The 25,946-nt window shown below is 39.2% G+C and overlaps 1 protein-coding gene across 7 annotated transcripts in view; it reads left to right on the top strand.

Moving 5' to 3' along the window:
* Window positions 1–25,946, top strand: part of MYT1L (myelin transcription factor 1 like) — a 527,336-nt gene that overhangs the window by 143,307 nt on the left and 358,083 nt on the right. For all 7 annotated transcript variants that reach the window (XM_060187042.1, XM_060187047.1, XM_060187048.1 and 4 more), the window contains exon 3: window positions 15,197–15,302. The gene's annotated coding sequence lies outside the window, so the exon portion shown is untranslated. The remainder of the gene's footprint in view (window positions 1–15,196; window positions 15,303–25,946) is intronic.

The following is a 25,946-nucleotide window of genomic DNA, read 5'->3' on the forward strand; positions in this document are numbered from 1 at the left end:
TGGGTTGCAGAAGGTGGAAGGTCTGGCTTCTGTAATTGCTTCCCCGCTGAACATGGGCATTGACTGGTCTGTCCACACTCCCAGTCTGCCTCTCTCTTTCCCTAGTAGGGTGGGTCTCTGGCGAAGCAGAGGTCCAGGACACATTGGTGAGGTCTTCAGTCCAGGGAAGCCTGGCCACAGTCCTGATGGCATCTGGAACCTGGTGGCTGAAAAGAGAGTTAACATACAAAGCCAAACAAATTGTTGAGCAATCATGGACCCAAAGGTTGGAATAGTGGAGAGGAAGTGTTGGGGGGGGCGTACTCACTGCAAACTCTAGTGTACTTCTGCTTTCAGGTATGTATTTTGCACTTGTTTATGGATACGTGTGAACATATGCTCTCTTTCTCACAGAACCTGGTGTATATCTAGGTTTTGGGACTTTGTTAGAAAGTGATCCACCTGGGATGGAATTAGAGAATTCTATGAAAGGAAAGGTCTCACCCGAGTAATGAAGCTGAAGGGTTGTCATTCCACACCTGAAGTCTATATTTCTCCCAGTCCTGGAACCTTAGGATAGGGCCCACTTTCCCGCATGCCTCTCCCAATCCATATCAAATAATATTGCATCAGCCAATTACAACCTAATCAATGCAACGATTGCCACCTCAACATGCTTCAGCTCAGACTGTGTCCAGAGACTTTTTCATTATTTTTATAGTTTGTATGTTTTATGAAGTGACATATAGAGTATGATAGACTATGAGTAAAATGCTTACAAAGCACTGTTATAGACCGAGTATTTGTGTTTCCCAAAATTAATCTATTAAAACCCTAGCCTCCAAAGTGAATGTGTAAGTAGATGAAGCCTTTGGGAAGTGATACCATGACAGAGGGGTTGTTGTTAGGACTAGAGACCCTAAAGATAGAGACACAGAGAGAGCTTGCTTCTTTCTTTTTTTTTTAACTTTATTTATTTGTTTATTTTATTTGATAGGACAGAGAGAAATTTAGAGGAAAAGGGGATAGAGAGGGAGAGAGACACCTACCATACTGCTTCACTACTTGTGAAGCTTCTCACTGCAGGTAGTAGAGGGAGACTTGAACTCGGGTTCCTAAGCACTGTAATGCAGACACCAGGTGCGCCATCACCTGGGCCCACAACTTTTTTTTTCATTGTTTTCCTCTATGGGAGAATACCCCTGGAAGACCACCACTTCAACTGTAGCTTTTTCCAGTCCTTATGCACTGTAACATGAACGCTTTACTGTATATACCACCCCCACCTGGTCCCACCCAAACATTTTAAACATTCAAGTTACTGAGCTAACTAAACCTTCCATTGAAAAATACCCAAATACAAAATGTGCGTTTGCATTACAGTAAACATCAGTAGGTAGATTAAGTCCCTCAATTACTACTTTCCCTGTCCCTTACTTTCTTTGTTGGACTGCTGAGTGTTTTCTTTCTTTCTTTCTTTCTTTCGTTCTTTCTTTCTTTCTTTCTTTCTTTCTTTCTTTCTTTTTTTTATATTTATTTTATTTATTTATTCCCTTTTGTTGCCCTTGTTGTTTTATTGTTGTAGTTATTATTGTTGTTGTTGTTGTTTTCTTTCTTTCTTTTTTATTTCTTTATTGGGGGATTAATGGTTTATAGGCAACAGTAAAATACAGCAGTTTGTACATATGTAACATTTCTCTGCTTCCCACATAACAATTCAACCTTCACTAGTTCCTCCTCTGCCATCATGTTCCAGGACCTGAAACCTCCTTCTCACCCCAGAGTCTTTTACTTTGGTGCAATACACCAAGCCCAGTCCAAGTTCTGCTTAGTGTTTTCCTTTCTGATCTTTTTTTTTTTTTTTTTCAACTTAGTCTGCGAGTGAGATCATCCCATATTCATCCTTCTTTGTCTGACTTATCTCACTTAGCATGATTCCTTCAGGCTCCATCCAAGATGGGGTGGAGAGGGTGAATTCACCATTTTTAATAGCTCAGTAGTACTCCATTGTGCATATATACCCCAACTTATGCTGAATGTGTTCTTGTGTATGTATGCTGTTTTAGATTTCATGCACCTTTTCACTTTTGAACGCTTATGTGTTCAAAAGCCCTACTCCCATAACATTATCATTATTCACAATTGCAGATGTTGATACTATCAAAGCATTGTGTTCTTTTGGTGGTTGTGCTACATGTAGCTAACAGCAGTGCTTTTCAAATTCTCAACCTTTTTCTTGACCCAGCTCATTCTAATGATTTCCTTCCTCTTCATTTTCCCAGCAGCATTCTTTCTTCCTTTCTTTTTTATTTCCTCCTTCCTTCCTGCATCAATTCCTGCCGCCAAAGAAAAATTATTAGCCTCAGTCAGGACTGAAGAATTAAAATTAATCAGGTAGTAATTTTAACATTGCAGGTTTCTACAGATTTTAGTGATTTCAAGCACTTTTTTTTGGTGTGTACTTAGCAAGAAACTATATCTGGAATTTTGAACTGCCATGTGTTGATCGCTTTTAAAAAAATACTATGAAGTGCATTTTCAGAAATATTGATCTTTACCTTGTCACAATAAGAGTCTTCTTACCTATTTACCTTATGGCACCAGTAAGAACAATGTCATTCTGAAAAACCCAAATATGTCTTCTGTTCCATGATTTCTAAACTGGAGGCTTGTTTTGTTTTGTTTTTTTAATATCCCTGCTAAAGCTATGAAAAAGAAGAAAACCTTAGGAAACACAAGGAACCTGAAATCCAGTATGCCTTCTGTCCTGATCTGGGGCCAGATAAACAATAGTTCATAGACACTAAGCTTAGTGATGGATGGCTGAGCTCTTCTGTTCCATCTTTCACTTGACCTTCTTCTGCCTGCAAGTGTGTGAGCTTGTCCTTCACCCTTGTACTCTCCTGGTGCTCATCATGTGTCTCTTCCATTGCATTCTGTTTTCATTGTTTGTTTCCTAAATCAGGAGCCTGGCCCTACAATTCTCTTTACAAATGTGTGTTGATTTTATGTGTTCTACAGAATCAGATCAGTAAAGTTAGGATGAACATTCAAACATTCATACCTTTCTAGGTGTCTTTCTAGGAAAATGCTCTCTGTTTCTTTCATCACAATAAGAACCTCTCAAAATTATCTCTTTTACTCTGCTAGAGCCTCCTAGTAGCCACAGCAGATCAAGGGCACCTCTTTTGGTGAAAAAGAGCACTCTTTGGACACCTTTGCCCTGGAATTTATGATTTAGGACATATTTCCCTAAACCTACAGCTCTCTTTCAAAACACTGTAAGAGTCCTGTCTGCCTGCTTGTCCATGGCCCTGGAATCTCAGTCTCATATTTTGCTATTTGTCTCAGTTCTTGCTTCGGTGGGCTGAGCTGGCTCTAGCCTGCTTTCCCCTGTTGTTTGGATTGACAGCCAGAGATTCCCAACCTACTCATCCTACTCCATGATCCAATGGAAGTTCCCCAAAAGAGTAGCAGCAAAACAGAAAATAGAGTGTATCTCTCTAGACCCGACTAAGTACTGAATATGCCATGCCTTTATACCTTCACAAATCTGGACACCATACTTTCATGTCTCCAATTCTCCATATATCCCATATGTGAATCCTTGTAATCTCTACCCTCACTATTCTCATTTTTGGAAACAAGTGTGATTGAGAAAAAGAGAGGGAGAGAGAAAGGGAGAAATGGAGGAAGAGGGAGAAAAGAGAGAAAGAGAGAGAGAGAGAGTTACGGAAAGAGAGAGAGATGGATGGCGAGAGAAGTGGCTGGCCGACACTACCTTTCCCTCAAATATCTTGTTTGTCTCATGAAAAATCAGTGGGTTTTGTTTGTTTGTTTGTTTTTCTATCTTTTCTTTCTTTCTTTTTATTTATTTATTTATTTATTTATTTTTATTAATGATGATGTGTAGTGTTGACTATCTCAGGGTCATTAGTACTTTTTACTAAGTTAATTTTTTTCAAAATTCATGTGCAAATGATGGATTTTCAGTCTAAAGATTTGAACTGTGGTGGACTCCTCAGATCCTTTTTCCCCTTGGCCACATTTACCACTGTACAATGCAGTGGTATTGGGAACACAGTAAATTTCACAACTAAAGTATAGAATTTGTAAATGTCCAGTTCCAAAAATTAGAGTTAAAAATCCTCATCATATGATCCCAGGAAAGTAACATTTCTGAAAATTAGTTTTCTCTGCAAACAGAGCTGCTATATCTCCCTTGTCCCACTCCAGGACTTATTTCAAGAATAAAATAAAATAATTAGCATGGCAGTTCTGTAAGTTGGCAGGGTCTTTTCCATCACTTGGGGAGCCCTTAGTTGCAGAGTATATTTACAAAGAGAAAAATCCCTTTTCTGGGTTTGCTGTCCTGTGAGTTGTAGTAAATGAAGTGGTTGGTCTCTTAGGAGCAGTAAGCACTCTCCAATCCTTGCCAGTTCCTCCTGGGGAGACAAAGTACTTCCACTCAGCACTGTGTCAAAAATGAAGGTCAATAAATGTGCCTCTCAGTGCTATAATTTCCTAGTTAGAATGTGCAACCTCAGTTTAAGTTGAACTAATAATATGTTGAAGTCATACTCTACAATCACAGCCCATGACAGGCAGTAAAATATTTATATGTATCTATTTATCTATATAGATATATGTCTATGAGGGGGCTTGGCACTGCAATTCTGGTTTCCTCCCCAAGGATCCCCTGCAAATGTTGTGGAGTTCAGTGAGCAATTAACAGCGTGATTCAATCCAGGAAGTCACTGTATGTCTCAGGAACAACAGGAGCAAGAAATGCTCTCCTGAGTGTGCACATACACCTACATCAAATAATTTCTCTGCCACATGCCTTCACTCCTAAAACAGAAGCCTTCTTTGAAAAGATTTGTGTTTTATCTTGCCTTTTGTGATCCAGGTTGTTGGTATATGACCACAACTTGAAAAGCAGCACTGTGTTAAATGTATGCCCCCACAATTCATATGTTGTAGGAAGACCTAATCCCCAGTGTGGTGTCTATGGGTTGTACTTAGTTATGGATAGTGCAGTACTGAATTGGATTAACACCCATATAAAGAGGCTCCAGAGAGCTTCCTCATCCCTTAGTCCATGCGAGGACACAAGGATATGGAAGGTATCTATGACCCAGAAAGAGGCCCATCAACAAAACACTGACTTCTCCTCTCCAGACCCCAGAACTGTGGGAGATGAATTTATGATGCCTGTAAGCTATTTGGTCTAGTATTTTGAAATAGTTACTTAAATAGACTAGACTAAACAACTAAAAATTCCCCTAAAAAATCAATAACTATTGAGGAGTGAATACTACAGGCTAAATATTATTCTAGAAACCATGGAGAATTATATAATAATGAGCATCTTATATGTTACCAAGGAGTTTATTAGTATCACTAAACTTTGAGGAGTTTATTAGTATCACTTCTCAATCGCTATCGAACAGGCCATGGCCGGTGCGCTGCTATGTTCCATCGCTGGGGAGCCAGAGACGACCCGAACTGCCCCTGCGGCTACAGACAGACTATGACCCACATAGTCAACGACTGCCACCTCTCCAGATTCAAAGGAGGTCTCGAAACTTTACATCAGGCTCAACCTGACGCTGTTGACTGGCTACGGAAGAAGGGCAAACGCTAGAAGAAGACTAGTATTAGAAGGACTAGGAGAAGCAGTATTACTACTATTAATCATGTATTTAATTATTTTTTTTATTCTGGCCCTTAGTGATACAAAAATTAACAGAATTTTTACCTTCAGGGAACTGATCATCTTTTATAACAATGACAGCTCAGTAGCAGTAAAAGCAACTTTGGTATTCAGACCATGATTTTTGCATATATATAAAGGGTGTGTGTCTGTAATTCAAAAATTATAGACTTCTACTAAATTCTATATATATTAGAGGAGCTCTAAATAGATAATAGATAACTTGATCTGAGAGTTGCCATTCACATCAAGAGAGAAAATAGTGTAAACCAAAATGAGAAAATGCCTGCTCTGTTTGAAGGACATTGAGAACACATCTCAAGCTAAGGTCATACAGGGCATCAGTGACACAAGATACATTTTTCCTAGCTTGACAAAACCCTGGCAATAAACTAGTGAGAATGCTTTCAGTTCTACATCTGTCTCTCATGGGCTTTCATTACAGTGATATTCTCTAGACTTAAGGTTCCTCACCAGTAGAATGGGGATAATACAAGTTTATGTGTGAAAGCTCGTTAACTTCAAATTATGACACATATGTAAGATGTTATAATATTGATAGTGATCACTAGTTTATTAGTAATAAAGTATAATAGAAGCAATATTTTAAAGATTCTTCCAAAAGACTGGAAGGTTAGTAGACATTAAAAGTGAAGGAACTGGAATAAGAAAGATTTATACTCTGAATCCAGAGGCTCAATGAAAGACAGAAAATCAGGTTGATATCTCTGAACTCTTTGAAATGAATTTTGGCGTTGTCTTCTGGAAAGCTTTGAGCTCAGCAAGAGCTGCTTGTTTCACCAGTAGGCAGAGTGTAGAAGCTTGGATACCAAATTGGATGGATATAACTGCTTCATAGTCTGAATCATTCAGTTGTCAGTCAGTGAGTACATTAGGAATCATTCCCAATATCTTAAATTTACTTACCCAAGAGCAAAGAATTAATAATTCTAGGGTTAGGTGGTGACATCTGCTTCAGGGCACATGTTATAATGTACAAGGACCCAGGTTAGAGCTCCTTGTTCCCACCTGCAGGGGCAAAGCTTCATGAGTGGTGAAGCAGGGATACAGGTGTCTCTCTTTCTCTCTCCCTCTCTACTACCCTCTCCCCTCTTGATTTCTGGCCCTATCCATTAAATAAATAAATAAATATAATTAAATAAATTTAAGAAAAGAATTAATGTGTGTAATATGATAATTACTGAATTCATAATGATACTGAACAGTCAGTGCCTACCCAAGTCAACTTTTTCAGATAGAGAGTCAAAAACAAAGAGACACCATAGCACTAAAGCCTCTCTCAGTGACATGACACACCCACATCATGTGTCATGGTGGAAGGTCTTGATTACACACATAATAAAACAGAAACCCTCTCAGGTGAAATATCTATCTCTGTAGCCTCAGTTCTCATCATCTGAGAACTGAGAGGTTATTTCTCCATGTGCTCTGAAGACTAAAGCTTAACATGACTAATAATGTTAGTTCAAACTATTATGATTCTCTGAAGTAGTTTCCATGTTATTGAGAAAGGGTCTGAGGATAGTTCACCTATAATCTCATTCTAGACTTGCTGCTCCTGGACCTGCTGAACTTATTCACCATTTCCATATCACTTTGGGCAGTGATTTGGCTTCTCTGGACTTCAGGTCCAAATGTGAAAATAAAGGAGCAAGCTAAATGATGGCATCAATGATTTTCCCATCTAACGGTCACTAAGATAGACAGAGACTCTACCTTGCTATGCTGGCTGCTGGTGATCAGTTCTAATTTTCTACAGGTGCCTGTATGACAATAGTCAACTGGTTTGCTAGAGGAAGTCCCTCTGTGTCCACAGGGCTGTGGCTGTCCTGCTAGCTCAGCACTGGAGGAAAGGAAGCTGGTGTCAAAAGCAGCTTGTGCCTTCCTGACACAGCGCTGATTGGCCTTTGTTTTAATTGCCTCCATTTTTAATTGCTTTTCTGTATCATTTTCCCTAATCTGGAAGCATTTTTTTTAATGAGTTAGACTGGTCTAATTGGGCCTAAATGTGATTTCCTTGTAACATTGTTTACTAATGTGTAAACAGTCAGCAAATCCTAGAACCAGTTTAAACTGCACTGTAAAGAAATGAATAGCTTGAGGTGTTGGAGATTTTAAGTTGTTTACAATTATGATGTGGCTTGGAAAGCCTACATTCTTAACCTGAATATATTAATAATTCTTTGTGGCAGTTCACACAAGACTTTTGAAAATAGTAAGTTATGAAATGAGCCTCACTTTTTCCAGCCTATTCTGTCATAGAAATATTGCATGGATTTACTTTGATTATAAAATATTAAACAATTAGAAGTATATAAGATAAAAAGCAAAAGCCCCTTTGCCTGTCCTGAAATTCCCCTCTTCTCCAAAGAGTTGTTAGTTATTACTTCTGGTCTCTAGAATTCATTTTTTACTCATTGATGAGGCAGTTGTTTGACTGGATCCCAGACATGGCTCTGGCCAAGATTACTCATGCATTTGCATATACATGAGTATATGTAAATATAAAATTTATAAATAGACTATTGACTTGCATGTTGTGCTAGTCACCCATCTTTTATGACTTTGCTCAGCAGGAAGGTGAATCTGCCCTGTCAATGCATACAGGCCAATCCAAGGTTATTTATAGTCATCCAGTCAGATCACCTCTTATGGCTTTACATGGTTGGCTATTCACACATATGGCATGGCATAATTTTATACCTATATCTGTACATGCATGTAAATAAGTCATCATAGCTGGTGTTCACCAGAGCTAGAATTATTAAAAACAGACTATGAACACTTGAGTTTGTCATCTACACTATTAATTTCAAGACAAAAAGGTGCTATTACTTCCTTAGAGTCCTGTGTAGTGTCTTCTCACCTCCATCACCACATCCATAAATGAGTGTATCTTCCAATTTGTTTTCCTCTTTGTGGAGGGTCCTGCTAGATGTTCCTAGAATTCCAAAGTGGGAGGTGGACAATTCCAATCCAGTCTCAGTCTCCAAAGCCAGTAAGAAGACCACATCAACTGTGGATCTAAACTAGAGAATACATTCCAGGAATGAAGTAGGATAATTACCAGAAGGAAAGTTTTACCTAAACATTCCAAATTACATTCACGGTTGTACTTAGTGTTTGGGGCATACTAGCATATAAAGTTCCTTGTTGGAGGCTGACCACAAGGTTATCCTCTTGGAGTGATACTGCTTAAGTCATCTAAGGGAAATTTTGAGCTTGTGAAGTTCATGACCAAGAGGTGGAAGAAAAGATGGTAGAGTTGAGCTTCTAATTGTCAAAAAATAAATCCCAACATGAGAAATCATTAGGGAATTTTTCAATGGATTTAGACTTTAAGAGATATAAAGAAGAAGTACATAATAATAATAAAGAAATTTCCATCAGGGTTATTACTGGGGCTTGGTGATGTGGGCACTATGAATCCACCAGTCCTGCCAGTCTTTTTTTTATTAGGTAAGACAGAAGTTGAGGGGAGACAGGGATATAGAGGGAGACAAAGATAAATAAATACCTGCAGACTTGCTTCATCAGTTTTGAAGTGACCCTCTTGCAGGTGGGGAGGAGGGGTTGGAACCCAGGTTCTTGAACTGGATGATATGTGTGCTTCACTGGGTGTGTCACCACCCAGACCCTGGTATATTATTATTTGACAATAAAAAGCTAGATGCTCTAAACATCTTTCAATAGTTTGACTTACTATTAATTTTCACATATGCTCATGCATTTATGTTACTATCTCATTTCCCTAGTGTGTCATATAGTCTCTCTTTAAAAGAAGAAAACATTGAACTAACATGTTCTACATTACATAGTGAACTAGATGCTGAAACATCCACTCCTAAGATTATCCCAAAGTGAAGTAGATACCAAGGAAGTGGATTTACTAAAATATCTTTAATTTGGCACACAGGGATACATGTTCTCTCTGTTCACGCAGGAAAGGTTGGTAGAGAACACATTAAGTAACAAAGGACACATTTTATTCATATCATCCTTTCTGGGCAGTGGGAGTCCATGCTATTAATAGGTGGAGATGACTGAAATCCCTCAGCAAGGCAGTGAGTGCATGAGGCAACCATGTGAGGTACACTAGGCCAGGTCAGCACAGCACACAGCCTGATGGAGAGGAGACGCACTGCCAAAATATTTATTGCCTTTAAAACTTTTCTCTCACTTTTTAAACCAATATCATGTAGAACTTTTAGGATGGAACTAAAAGGCAATAAACATTTCCTCTGCTAGATAAACTCTTAAGGGTGGCTCAGAGTGCCAAGGAGGCATAAGCATATATTTATAGGTCTTTTTGACAAAACAAACAAAACAAAACAAAATCTGGGGTGGTGGGGAGGCTCCAGTGGTGGTGCACCGGGAGTGGGGTTAAGCACACATAGTGTGAAGTGCACGAGGAATAACATCATTGCAAGACTGGCCAGCTCCTCATGGGGCGCGAGCGCTTCCACACTACGATCATCATCTCTGGCATTATGCTATTCCACTGCAGAATACTGTGCCCCAGTATGGTTCTGTAGCCCCCATGTCCACTTGGTCGATTCCAAATTATATTCCTCCATGAGGATAATTTCTGGAACCATCCGTTCCACCCCGGTTCCATGGCTGCCAGTTCTTAGCAACATCGCCCCGCCAGATATTCGTCGGGATGTGGCATCATCTAAGTTCATTTCCCACGTCTACGCTCGACTGGACCTGCCAATATACGCGGATATCTTCGCCCACCCTGTCCAACGCTTGATGTCTCGTCACCCAATCTGGTCCCCTATGCCTACACTGAACTTCTCTGTTCCAGTCTCTTGGAAACAGAGTTGGCAGTCAGCTGAGGTAAAGAACAAACACCTCATCACAGACCCCTGCAAGTGTCAACCCGGCTTTGACCTAGCACGTTATGATTGGGCCCTCCTCAATCGCTATCCAACAGGCCATGGCCGGTGTGCCGCTATGTTCCATCGCTGGGGAGCCAGAGACGACCTGAACTGCCCCTGCGGCTACAGACAGACTATGACCCACATAGTCAACGACTGCCACCTCTCCAGATTCAAAGGAGGTCTCAAAACTTTACATCAGGCTCAACCTGATGCTGTTGACTGGCTAAGGAAGAAGGGCAAATGCTAGAAGAAGTGTGAAGTGCAAAGACCCAAGCAAAGATCCTGGTTTGAGACCCTGGCTCCCCATCTGCAGGACGTGGACTTCACAAGCAGTGAAGCATGGCTGCTGATCTCTGTCTCTCAGATATATATATATATATATATATATATATATATATATATATATAGATAGATAGATAGATAGATATAGATATAGATATAGATATATAGAGATATATAGAGATATATAGATATAGATATAGATATAGATATAGATATAGATATAGATATAGATATAGATATAGATATAGATATATACATATATGTCTTACTCCCCCTCTCAATTTCTCTCAGTCCTATTCAATAAAAAGGAAAAAATGACCTCCAGGGACAGTGGATTCCTAATCTAATGCATGCATCTAGTCCCAGCGAAAACTGGAGACAAAAAACAAAACAAAACAAAACTCATGGAAGGGGAAGGGGAAGATAGCTCACAGGGGAGGGCACTTGCCTGTGACTCAAGTCCTGCCACCATGCAGGAGATGATATAACACCAGAGGAAGTTCTGGTGCTTCCGTGTCTTTCCCTTGCTCTATCACTTTTATCTGAATGAAAAAGTGACCCACAGTAATGAAATCACACATGCTTGAGGTCGTGCCTCTGAGCGAAAATTAAACCCCATGAAAGTCACAATGACAGGGACATGAATATTCAGAACATTATGTGCTGACATCTGTAGATAAAGTAACAGGGAGCCCATTCTGCCTCACTCTGGGCCTGTAGGGGTGGGAAGACACATCATAGATCAAGAGGATGATGGGATGGCATGGCTCATGTTATCAGTGGTATACTGTTCTAGAAATGCTCCTGTGTAGGCAGGCTACTATAGAGTAATTCATCATAACCTATAACCCGTGCCCAAAACTGTCAATGTGCACTTGCTGTATAAACTAACAGAAAAGGAATATGTATAAGTTCTCAAAACAGCAGGACACCCTTCTTATACAAATGCTCACTGTGGGGGAAAACACATTATGGTTCTATAACAGTGCAATGAGGACTGTATTTGAAAGTACTATGTGCCTAGATGTATGGATGGAGGTGGTTAGGTATGTTGGTAGGTAGGTAGGTACGTGGGTTGGTAGGTAGGTAGATGAGAGAGAGAGCCAGAGCATCACTAAAGACTTCATGCCTGAATCTCCAGTGGGTCAAACTGTCATATCCTGGGACACTATTTATTTTTACAGAGCCAGTGCTTGATGTAGGCATGGTTTTATTGATTTTTTTTTTTTTTTTTTTGCATTCATGTAGTGAGAAAGAGAGAAAAAGATAAAATAAAGCACCGTAACAGCAAAACTTTTCTGGGTACTTTGTCACTCCCATGTATTACCAGGGTTTGACCTGGGATTCAGGCATGACTAGACTTATGTTATGTTTGGTTGACCATATTTCCAACCTAAAAGTACTTGAAAGAAATAGGGAACTCAGTTCATTATTAGCTTAGGAGTATTATTGTCAAAAAGCCTAAACTTAAAGAAGGCTCTAATGACTCAAATAATACTCTATTTTTTAGTTAACATTATTCCTTCAAGCTCTATCCAAGATTAAGTGAAAAAGGTGACTTCATAATTCTTTTATTTATTTACTTATTTATTCCCTTTTGTTGCCTTTGTTGTTTTATTATTGTTGTTGTTATTGATGTTGTCATTGTTTGATAGGACAGAGAGAAATGGAGAGAGGAGGGGAAGACAGAGAAGGGGAAAGACAGACACCAGCAGACCTGCTTCACTGCCTGTGAAGCGACTCCCCTGCAGGTAGGGAGCCCTGGGTTCGAACTGGAATCCTTACTCCAGTCCTTATGCTTTGCGGATTTCAGCATTCTTAATAGCTAAGTAGTTTTCCATTGTGTATATATACTAGAACTTTCTTTTTAAAACTTTTTTATCTTTATTTATTCATTTATTTATTAGATAGAGACATCCAGAAATTGAGAGGAAGGGGGAGATAAAGAAGGAGAGAGGCAGAGAGATACCTCCTACATAGCTTTACCACTTGTGAAGCTTCCCCCTACAGGTGGAGACTGAGGGCTTGAACACTGGTCCTTGCACATTGTAACATGTGCAGTCAACCAGGTGCACCACCAACGGCCCCCACAACTTTCTTTGTAAATCATATATTGTTGGTCACTTAGGTTGCTTCCAAGTCTGGGGTATTACACATTATACTGCTATGAATATAGCTGTATATAGATCTCTTTGAAGAGTGTGTTTTATTCCTTAGGATATATCTATAGGAGACTAGTTATCAGGTCATATGATTGGACCATTTGATTGCCCTCTCTTTGACAGAAATTGAGAAATAAGAACAGAAATGGGACACATAAGTAGAACTTGAGCTAGGCTTGGTGTATTTCACCAAATCCAAGGACTCTGGGGAAGAGGGGCTTTCTGGTCCTGATGACTGATGGTGGAGGAGGACTTAGGCTGAAGGTGAGAATGTTATATGTTATATGGAACCAGTATATTTATCATTAACTCATTATAGTTGCATTCAAAATCAGTAATGTCCATTTTTATGTAACTGCCTCATAAAATCTGATGGGAACAGCCAAGGTAGACTTCAAGAGTTAGATTATCTGAGGTGTGATGTGAATATTTCCACTAAGTACATATTTATATTCTCCTGTCATGGAGTGAGATTGGAAGCATTTGACTACCTTCTTCTCCACTGACTGGCCCAATGTGGGCTCTAATTTCTGAGCTTCTGGCATTGCCTCACTCCCCAGCTGGTTGCTCAGTTCTAGATCTAGGTGATCTGTAGGTTATGTGTCTGATTCAAGATTGGGATGCATTTGTGTTACACGCTAAGTCTGCAAATCATAGTGCAAACCGAAGAACTGTGAGAGTGGAGAATTTCTTTCATGATAGTGTGCATGCACATATACATGAGCCTGGGCATATGCATGTATGAATGTCAGCATGAATGTGTGTTTTAATCAGTGGGAGAGTCTTTAGAAAGCCACTGTTCTCAAAGATTTTCCAGTAAGATGTCTATACACAAACAAAACACCATCCTGCAAATTAAACCACAGATTATAATTTTTGTAAAAGCCTAATACATTTTAAAATATTATTTAAAAAAAATCTCAAAACAAATTAGCCTGACTTTGACACACACACAAATGTAGCCATGTTCTATCTTCGACCTGATTTTTTTTCAAGGTAAATCGAAAGGCTTCTAGCTCCGTATACATAGTTCCAAGATATTTTTTTCTCTTTATGTGTTTGTTTTGGGAAATTCTTATTAAGGAAAATAATAAAATGTGTTAAGATAATGCTTTATAGACTGCCTGTGTATTTCACAGGAGATTGTTATCTTATTTTAAATCCCACTTTCTTAGCACTCTTGAGTATTTCCATTATTGTGAGGCAATACACAGGGAGTGGAGTACAGTATCTTTTAGAGGATTTATGGTAATGCTGCTGAATGTAGCTGATCATAAACAGCATGGAGAGCCCTCAGGGTCTCTTCATTCGCCCGATGCACTTCACTGCTGCCCATTAACACTTCGTCTGCTATTGCCATCGACTCAGTTTAATGAGGACTCTCTGAATTTGGAGGCTTATCACAGAGACAATAGCTTCAGCAGCTGAGGCACCTAGCTCTCTCCACTTTCTGATATTCAAATACATCTCATTTTTAAAATTTTAATTAAATATAACCTCCCTTTAACATAGTAGTTTGAAATAATCTGAGTATCTTCTTTTCTAATTAGAACAGTTAATAATAGTTCCCAATACTGAGATAGTATTGTGGAATACCTTGATAGCAAGTTAATAAATAAATTCTAAATCTACATTAATAAAAACAATGTCTTCTGTTGTTGTTCTCACAAAATAAAATGGAGCTGACATTTGGAAACACCCTTGTAATCAACAGACTATGAATTTTGTAATGAATGAGATCATATTATTTCCAAGAAATTGTTACACCTGTAAAATAGTTCTCACTTATTGTTTCCTAATTGCATCACAGTGTCAAAGAAGGCAATAATCTTACAAATTGTCTGGTAATTGGTCAATTGAAATATTAAGTGCACTTAGTTTTGCTTTCAAATTTAGACATGTATTTAAAATGTTAAAAGTCTTGGGTTTCAAAGTAGATTATCTAAATGCTTAAAAGCATTTTCTATTTCTCCATTGTGACCTTTTCTTATTAGTGTTTCTCTGAGTAAAATCATTAACACACTTCTCCATGGGAAGTTACCTATTTTAAAACACATTTCTTTGTTGTAAGTACATAGAACAAAGGAGGGAATCTCTGGTGGTCTCCTGTATTCAGCCATTCATTACCTTCTTTTTTTTTCCCCCTTTAGATTATGAACCTGAAGGAAAACTGGTGAATCATGCCCAGTAGATATCACTGGACAGACTGACTGGAGCAAAATCAGACCTGCAGAATACACAGGCAGCTGAATTCAGGTACCTATATGACAACTCTGGGCACTGATAGAGCAGCCCCTCAGCTATGACCATCCTATGTGCCACTCTGAGTCACTACTCTCCTCTCTGGACCCTACTGCTTCCTAACTATTGGGAAGAAGTTAACCTTTCTGTTGTGCATAATCTTCAAACAGACAATTTGTACTCGAAAGAGGCATCTTCAGTTAAATCAGATGATGCATATAATATTTTTGGTAATGCAAATTTATGAATGGGACAGTGTAAGCATCTAGCTGGGAACTGTATATTGTTTGGCGATACCAGTGGAAAAAATAGTATCATTACCCCAAATTGAAAGTATTCTATTGACAATCACGGCAAACAAAATCTACACATGCAGTAAAAGCAGCTGGCTAGTAAAATTCACTAGTCATGATTTTGGGAATTAGGGGTGGGGCTTGCATTGGCGCAATGAGTACTTCCTGAACAATACATTTTTGGAGAGTGGAGAGGGGTGTCACAAAGAAAGGAGATTCAAATGATTACAATGTAAATTGACTTCATGAAACTGACTACAGAATAGCCCCAATATTATATTCTCAGTATTCACATTCAAGAGTCCATTTGACATACATTACTGTGTTAGGGAAAAATCAAAAGAGTCCAATAAAATGGTAATTTTATAGAATGTTCTATAAGGAAAACTCTTGCATGTTTTTCAAGGTTCACTGTGCTACAGTAATTTATTTGTCTGCCGACTATCCCATTTGCCTGTCTGGTAATAGAACTACTTACTACTACATGGAAATTAGAGGTTGCGATTGTCTTCCATATGCCACAACCTTGTGGGTGCTGCAGTCTTTAAGAGCTTTATGAACTAGTATAATAGGTCACAGTTGTTCTAATTATTTTCTTGTCTGTACACTGTTCACTTTCCCTGAAGAAACCAACTGCACTTATTGGTTCAGTTTTGGGGAAGACATTATGTTTAATCATTATTTCCTAAGAGTTAAAAAAAAAAAGCAATTCACATTAAGTGTTAAACTCATGCTTGATTTTGAAGTCAATTAAAGTTCCTGAATTGTAGATATTTTATACATATGTCTTATTTTACCCAATGTCATTGAGTTCTAGTCATGAGGTAAAGTTTATATGAGGTAAAATATATATTGTAAGTTTAATTTTTAAATGCAAACTTTTTGAAGTTGCTATTTCTGACCTGGAATTAAATGCTCACATTTAAATGAAGATTATTGGTGTTATCTACTAAAGAGCATTCAGGTACAAATATCACCATGAATTAAACAAAGCAAAACAGTGAGATACTTTAAAAAAAAAAAAAAAGAAATCCATGTCCCTAGTAGACAAATGTGGCCTTGAACAGACTTCTCATACTTCACTTGCAAGGTGAATAGAATAAATTGGAATTGCTCAAATAGATGAAGAGACGTCAAGTCCTAGTGTAAGAAGGAGAACCTAAGCTGGGAGTGAGAGTGTTCTGAAGAAAACTGAGAAATTTTTTGCATCTATCAATGACTGTATTTCCTTTAAATTATTCCCCCCCCCCCAATAAAATAAATAAATTGTCCTGGCCAACCACTTCAAACAGGCCTAATTTGGTAGATTCTTCTGGGTGTTAATTGAGTTTGATAGACCATTCTGAATCCTCACAGGTCTCCAAACTAATCAGATAATAGTAATAGCAGAAAAAGCATAGTCAGTACTTCCGTAATTCAGTTTTTGAGCTGGGTGTTTAAGTACATAATTTCATTCAACCCTCACTTCCTATCAATTACCTCTCATTTGCACTGTTTGGACAATTTTATACATGAAACTTAGCATGAGGTAACCTCCTCCCAAAGGGAAAATGATGCTTGCTTTTATACTCAGTGTTCTTCAGACATGTCTATCCATCCTTTCAGCCTTAAGAAACTAGTGCTTGTCCTTCAAGAAATAATCAATATTTATTTGCTATATGTATGTCACAAATGGTTTATTCCGTGGATGATGTTTGAAATTGGTAGATTAATATTCAAAAATGGGAATTCTAATGAGTTTTACAATAACTTCTGGAAAAATACATATAAATCTTCACGTGATATCTAAAAAATGAAAATTTGTATACACCTTCATATTGCATAGGTGAGGGTGGAGGGACGTTTTCTGTTTAGGACCAGACAGGAAAGTAAATTTTAAACTTGATGGGCCATGTAATAGCAACAGTAGCTACTAAGACAGCAATGACTTTGCTGTGATGAAGTACTCACAGAAAATATAAAGTGGCTTGGCTGTTTGCCAATACAACTTTATTTACAAATATCAGTAGCTAGGAATTAGGTCCTCAAGCAATTGTTTGCTAAGGTCTGGTTAACATCTAAGTTAAGAGTTCCTAAGGTACCACAATACTGTGTTTAAAAAATAGAATATACCTCTTAATCTCTTTTCAAATTTTATAACTTGCAAAACACAAACTTCATTACTAGCAAAGTCTAAAAGTATTATCTCTAGGTATGGCATTCCAAAGACAAGTGTGTTCCTTTTGTATAGTCAGGATTTATTAGATAGGGAAGGCTGTGCAAAGCCTGCAAGATGGCTAACAGAAAAAAATGTGTTATATCTGTGGAATTAGCACAAAACCCAAGAAACTCAGGTAAAATGGGAGAAAAGTCCTCTGTACTTTTATATCTGGTCACCCTGTCAGGTAAGAAATATTTTGAAGTTCAGATGACATATAAATATCAAAAGAAGATTAATATCCAGGATGATTGCCTCATCTGGGCACAAGAACTTCCAAGCTGACAGAACACATGTTTCATCAGGCAGGGCTTGGTAACAAATTCCCAATATCAATATGAGAAACATACAGGACTGACCACTACACAATTTAGTAAAAATTTTCCTATTCCCTCTGCTTTTCCACACTTTAACTATAAAACCAAAATATAGGTGATATGAGCATTAAATACAAATACAAGAGATAATTATTTCAAATTGCAATAGATCATGTATCAGAACTTTGACAATATGAATCAATCTTAAGAGACATTAATGATTCTATAGATTCTATAGATGTTTCAAGGCTTTTTTTTTTTTTAATCTTACTTGGGTTGTGAGTTAGCAGCACAAATCATTCAGTTAAAATGCTGAATATTAGCTGACATTTTGGCCTGAATTGTTTTGGTAAAGCACAAGCATATTTATAGTATTTATAGTACTGTGATAATATATAGTTTCAGAATAAATCAGAACAGGAAAATAAACATTAGAAAAATGGTAGAAGCAACCAAAAACATGTGCTACTGTTGTGACTCATATAATTAAGGAAAGTCTGCCAGAAGAATTTAATGTCAAACAGAAAATTGATAAGGATTTGGAGACAGAAAAAAAATCCCAATTCTACCAGACTATCTGGTAATATTGAGTGCTCCTTGAATATGAGTCTCAGCTTCCCCACATGCTAAGTAGGTACAATTAATTTTTTCTTTCCTTATCAGGACTGTTGCAAGGATTAAATAAAATATAAAACATAAACTTGGTTCTTTCAACACACAAGAATATTATATTTTTATTTATTGTAGAGTCAGAGAGAAATTGAGAGGGAAGTTTGAGAAATGGAGAGAGAAATACACCTACAGCACGCCTCACCACTTGAGAAACTTGCCCCGCACACACACCCTGCAGATGGGACTGGGATCCTAAATTCAGGTTCTTGCACAATGTAACTTGTGCACTCTACCTGGTGCACCACTGCCCAACCCCATAAAAGGTATTTTAGTGAATTAAACTCTGTTCTGAAATAGCTGCAGATTGACTTTTAATATATGACAAATGGTATGCAGCCCTTCCAAATTTTCCTTCTCATGTAAAGGCTTTGCCAGGGTCTGGGGTAACATCATAATGGTTATACAAAAAGACTTTAGTGGGAGTCAGGCAATAGTGCAGCGGGTTAAGTGCACATGTAGCAAAGCGCAAGGAACAGTGCAAGGAACAGCGTAAGGATCCCAGTTCCAGCCCCAGGTTCCCCACCTGCAGGGGAATCGCTTCATAAGTGTGAAGCAGGTCTGCAGATGTCTATTTTTCTCTCCCCCTCTCTGTCTCCCCCCCCATTTCTCTCTGTCCTATCCAGCAACGATGACAATAACAATAACTACAACAATAAAACAAGGGCAACAAAAATAAATGAATTAATATTTTTTAAAAAAGAACAAGAAGACTTTCATTGAACTCTAGGATCCCAGGTTCAATCCCCAGCACTACCATAAACCAGAGCTGAGCAGTGATTTGGTCTCTTTCTCTGTATCTTTCTCTCTGTCCCTCTCTCTCATTAAATATAAATAAATAAATAAATAAATAAATAGACTTCAGTAGAAAGAAAATGAGAGAGAGAGAGAGAGAAGAGGAGAGGAGAGGAGAGGAGAGGAGAGGAGAGGAGAGGAGAGGAGAGGAGAGGAGAGAAGAGAAGAGAAGAGAAGAGAAGAGAAGAGAAGAGAAGAGAAGAGAAGAGAAGAGAGAGATTGAGAGACTAAAGTTGAACCCAGCCTCTTCAATTTCTTTGAGGAAGAAGCTTGTGGAGAAGGGAGAGTTGCTAGCAGGCAACAGATCCATGAATGATCCAGAAACATCATTTCCAGTTGCAAAGTGAAACATGCTCAGGGTCTTTCACTCTCCATCTGCGTATTCATCCCAAGCTTTTCAGGGTCCACTTGACATTCAGAGTGCTGAGGGATTACTTGTGATAGAGTTGAGTCCCTGCAGTTAGCACAGTGCTTACTGGTGTGTGTACTACCATCTTTTGAAAGTCTCAAATGAAAGAGCAAATGTTGTGTTATGGGAAGGCTAGTTACTCTACCTTCGTAGTCTAGAGAACTGACGGGGCAGCCTTTAGTAGATGTGTCTAAGTGTGTAATATAAGGCATAGAACTTCATGTATTGTGTCCTAAAGTATATGTAGTAAAGGCAAATGTGTATACAGATGTATGCATATATATGTGAATTTACTGGAAGTAGGAAAATCAACTTTATCTTTACGCCATTATTTTCTATGAATGCAATGGTATGTATATGTATTACTCTTTTAAACGAAATGCAATGTATGCCACGTCAGTTATCTTTGGCCTTTTCTACTAGATGCCTCTCTTGTGTGAAACATTTTCAAATGTCTGTCTTCACTGTGTTTTCTTGGTCTCACACTGATCTGAAAGTGTCACCATCAGAAATCTATAAGCACTGACCTTATGAATTTGAGGTCACCTATTTTCTTGAGTGTGTCTGGCTCTATGTTCTTACAAGTCCAAGTGAAGAGATGGTAGGGAACCTATAACTACAAGAAATAAATGTCCACTTTGTTAATAAAGTGCATCTTTATATACATTACTAGAAATTTTATCTATACACATAAGTATAACGTCCTGTGCATTTATGCAATTTATTTTTAAATCAGTTACTATCTGCCAGGCACTACGAATCCAGAAATGGGATTGCAGAGTTTCGGTCACAAACCATTTTAATAGAGAGCAATTCATATACCCCTCTCAAAAAATTAATTAACCACACACTGTGTAAAGAGCTATAAAAGTGGTGTATAGAGAGTATAATGCAGCCCCCCAGTGGGAGAATTTAAGTGCTCCTGGAGAGATATGTAGGATCTTGGAGAATGAAGACCTGGGCTGGACTCCAAGCACCCTGACTACATTTCATACAAGCTGGAGACTGTAGACATGACACTAGTTTCGAGAGATATGCAGAGACTTAAGGAGAGGAGAGGAGTTCAGCTATGTTCTTTAGACAGCTAGGGACTCTGGAAAAAAGATTATGTGAAGAAAAATCATAGCCGATGTGTCTTCACATAGGATGGTCTGAAGAATACTGGTCCCAGAGTATTTATCCACAAAGTTTGGGATAAAGTTTGGGTGGAGGATCTCAACTAGGAGGCCAACCTATGTGGAAGCTTGTGAGTGAAGTGTGAGGTCAGGAAACAGTGTGCAAATCAGTGTGAGTCCAGGAGACTCTGTTAAAGCTAGATGGGAGGGTGACAAAAGCAGTTCATTGCAAGGCTGTGAAATCAGGGAGAACTTATCAATGTGAGTTCTTGGAACCTAAATAATCTACCTGTAAAATAGGGAGAACATTCTGTATTTCACTGGACTGGTGGGGATTGCATAGATAATGCCCATTTAGCATATATCCCTGTGGCCAGTGCATAATTCAGGCTCTCTAGAGGATGGTTATTGTCATTATCATTCATAAAGATCCAAGACACACTTGCCTCACCATGAAAGATTAAGGCAGAAGTAATCTGCTTTGCATCTGTGTTATGTTTTCTGCTATTCACATCAAAGTGTCTCCACTTACATGCAGCTGTGTAAAAAATGAGGCCCAGCCTGTGAACTGATGTAAAAAAGATTTCAAGGGTATTTTGTTCAAGAGAAAAGGCAAGATGCTGAAATATGAAGATACACATATATTTGCTTGTATTTGCATAAAGTTCCAGAGGGATAGACAAGAACTTAGTGGAAATGTTTACTTGTGCAGTAAGTACACAGAAACAGGCAGGATTGAGAGGGGGCCTTCGTTGGTTTTATGCATTTGTTTACTTTTTATTCATTTACTTTTATTATTTGGGGAGGCACCCTGGAGCTTTGTACCTGTATGACTCCACCATTTCTGATGGACTCGGTTTTTTATTTAAGATACTGAGAAGTAAGGAGAAGGAGACAGAGAGAGAAGGAGACCAGCACACTACCATGACTCATTCATAGAGCTCCAATATAGTGCCAAGAACTTGAACCTGGCTTCTCACACATTGTAAAATGTACACTATGAAATGAACTATTTCCTATAAGCCATGTGAGTTTTTGAGCTATGCAGGTTTAAAGGTAGTAAGGGCAGTGAAATAGAGAATCGGGGTGCTGTGTGTGGCATGTGTTCTATTTTTGTCTGTTTATGTACTATAAATAAAATATGTATATATGTATTGATATATGTACTTGAGAGCATGTAGTGGGTTGTTGAGATATATGGTCTACGAAGACTAAGTTAACCTAACCACAGCCATTTATTTTGTTAGCATTGATCTCCAAAATATTTTTTAAAAATCATATCTAAAGAATGGGACTAAAGTCTTCATTACTATCTAGGTAAATAAAGACTAGTTTCTGAATCAAGTTTCTAAGCCCAGCTCCATGGTCTTAGGAGACTTGGTACACATCTCCCTGACCAACTTATTCATTAGTTTTATTTGAGAGAGAGAAAGAGAAATAATACAACTTTACTTCACCATCCACTGAGCTCTACCTGGTGTCAAGGTGCTTACATATGGTGTCAGGGCACAAACTCAGGGTCTTGTGAATAGTATGGCATTAACTCTACTGGGAGTGCTATAACCTGGTCCTGATTGTTATTTTTTTCTTTTTTTTTCCTTTTTTGTTGCCCTTGTTTTATTGTTGTTTTAGTTTTTATTATTGTTATTGATGTCATCTTTGTTGGATAGGACAGAGAGAAATGGAGAGGGGGTGGGAAGACAGAGAGAGGGAGAGAAAGATAGATACCTGTAGACCTGCTTCACCATCTGTGAAGGGACCCCCCCCTGCTGTTGGGGAGCTGGGGGCTCGAATAGGATCCTTATGTTGTTCCTTGTGCTTCGCGCCACATGCGCTTAACCCACTGCGCTACTGCCTGACCACCCCCAGTATTTTTTTCTTCTAAGTACTATACAATCCATATCTGGTTCCCTTTTTTTCTTTGTTTTGCACTTCCAAAGATCCCTTGACATGTTGATTGTTATGGTGACAGCATGGAATGTCAAAGTCATTTTGCTTGTGTGGTTTTGCATTGTACATTTTTACTACTACAGGCAGAAGCCATAAATTCCATTTTAGTTATAAATCTTTAAAATCCATTGTGCTAAATGTACAACTAATGATTTGTTCCTCGGGGAAATAGGAATAAATGTAACATGAGGAGAAATGACAATTGTTGGCTCTCTTAGCAACTGTGAGGATGGTAATGAGGTCCCCCACCCTCAAGAACCTGGAAAGGTGGTGAATCAGATTACCCCCAGGGTCTAGCAAAAATGGAGAAGAACAAAACATCTGAGAATGCTAGAAAGCTCACACTGTTTGACCCGAGAGAAAGCACAGGTGGGGAACACGCCTTGCCATTCCCACAATCCAGGTTCAAGCTGTGGCACCAAATCCAGGTTCAAGCCGTGGCACCAAATGTAAGTACTGCAGCACTGAGGGCAGCTTTGGTGTTTCGGTATCTATTCCTCAATCTCTCATCCATTCAGTCTTTTCTCTGCATCTCTAGTTGAGTGGGAGAGAAGAATCTGAAAGCAAAGGTCCCAGCTCATCAAAAAAAAAAAAGTTAAGAAAGTTTCAAATGGCTCCAAATATACTCTTAATCTGAGTCCATATAGATTGGGTTCCTGAACATGTGAATGTTGAAATAAAATCAGAAAGCACATGCAATGACAATTTTTTTATAGCTTATATTGCAACTTTGGGTGTTCTCTTCATTCTGTAGCTCTGTCATCTAGAACTTGTGGCCTATCTGAAAGATGAGGAATCTTATGGGATGTAAAGGATGATTGAGACCAAGCATAGAGACTCCATTAGTTGAAAATTAGATGCTAGATCACAATCTTTTATTATTATTATTATTTTAATTAAGAAAGGATAAATTAACAAAACCATAGGGTAGGAGGGGTATAACTCCACACAATTCCCACCACCCAATCTCCATATCCCACCCTCTCCCCTGATAGCTTTCCTACTCTTTATCCCTCTGGGAGCATGGACCCAGGGTCATAGTGGGTTGTAGAAGTTGGAAGGTCTGGTTTCTGTAATTGCTTCCCCACTTCTTCTTCTAGCGTTTGCCCTTCTTCGGTAGCCAGTCAACAGCGTCAGGTTGAGCCTGATGTAAAGTTTCGAGTCCTCCTTTGAATCTGGAGAGGTGGAAGTCGTTGACTATGTGGGTCATAGTCTGTCTGTAGCCGCAGGGGCAGTTCAGGTCGTCTCTGGCTCCCCAGCGATGGAACATAGTGGCACACCGGCCATGGCCTGTTCGATAGCGATTGAGGAGGGCCCAATCATAACGTGCTAGGTCAAAGCCGGGTTGACACTTGCAGGGGTCTGTGATGAGGTGTTTGTTCTTTACCTCAGCTGACTGCCAACTCTGTTTCCAAGAGACTAGAACAGAGAAGTTCAGTGTAGGCATAGGGGACCAGATTGGGTGACGAGACGTCAAACGTTGGACAGGGTGGGCGAAGATATCCGCGTATATTGGCTGGACCGGTCGAGCGTAGACGTGGGAAATGAACTTAGATGATGCCGCATCCCGACGAATATCTGGCGGGGCGATGTTGCTAAGAACTGGCAGCCATGGAACCAGGGTGGAACGGATGGTTCCAGAAATTATCCTCATGGAGGAATATAATTTGGAATCGACCAAGTGGACATGGGGGCTACGGAACCATACTGGGGCACAGTATTCTGCAGTGGAATAGCATAATGCCAGAGATGATGATCGCAGTGTGGAAGCACTCGCGCCCCATGAGGAGCTGGCCAGTCTTGCAATGATGTTATTCCTCGCGCCCACCTTTGCTGCAGTTTTTATGAGATGTTCGTAAAATGACAGAATGCGATTGAGAGTAACGCCAAGATAGACTGGCTGGGCTTCATGCCGGATTCTCCTATCGCCAAGCTGCACATTAAGCTCATGTGAGGCTGAGGCATGATGTAATGGAAAACAGATGATACCGTTTTTGCAGTGCTAGGGATTAGTCGCCATTTTTTACAGTAATCAGATATCAGAGACATGTCTTTCGTGAGTGTTTCCTCGAGGATGTCGAACTTGGATGCCTGAGTTGCACAGCAGATGTCATCGGCGTAGATGAACTTCCTTGAAGAAGTTTCTGGAAGGTCATTGATGTAAATATTAAATAGCGTAGGAGCCAGAACAGAGTCCTGGGGGAGGCCACTTGAGACAAGTCTCCATCTGCTAGACTTGTCACCCAGATGTACTTGGAATCTTCTGTTTTGGAGAAGAAACGATATAGTGTTGGCCACCCATGGAGGCAGGCATCTTGAGATCTTGACTAGGAGACCACGGTGCCAGACCGTGTCATAGGCTGCTGTGAGATCAACAAAGACAGCACCTGTCTTTAAATTCTTCTGGAATCCATTTTCAATGTAAGTTGAGAGGGCCAGGGTTTGTTCGCAGGTAGATCTTCCTGGGCAGAAACTAGCTTGGGCGGGTGATAGGAATTTCTCTGTAAGATGAGAAATACGTGACAGAAGCAGCCTCTCAAGTAGTTTGTAACATACAGAGAGGAGAGAAATTGGTCTATAGCTGGCGGCCAGTGTTGGGTCTTTCTTTGGTTTCAAGACCGCTATAATCTTCACACGACGCCAAACTTTGGGCATAGACTCAGATTCCAAGATGTGGGACAGGAATGTAGTGAGCCACTTCTTTGCCGCGGGACCCAGGTTAAGAATGAGTTCTGGGGTGATGTTATCATAGCCAGCAGCTGTTCCCGGTTTAACCCTCTTCAAAGCGTCTTCCAGTTCAGACAGTGTAAAGGGAGAGAGTTTTGGAGATGGACAAGATAACTGGAAGTGGGATGACCACTCATGGGAAATTTCTCTTTTCCAGACTGGGTCGATCTTAGCACATCCAACTTGA

The sequence above is a fragment of the Erinaceus europaeus genome, chromosome 3, assembly GCF_950295315.1.
Source record: "Erinaceus europaeus chromosome 3, mEriEur2.1, whole genome shotgun sequence".
Taxonomy (NCBI): domain Eukaryota; kingdom Metazoa; phylum Chordata; class Mammalia; order Eulipotyphla; family Erinaceidae; genus Erinaceus; species Erinaceus europaeus.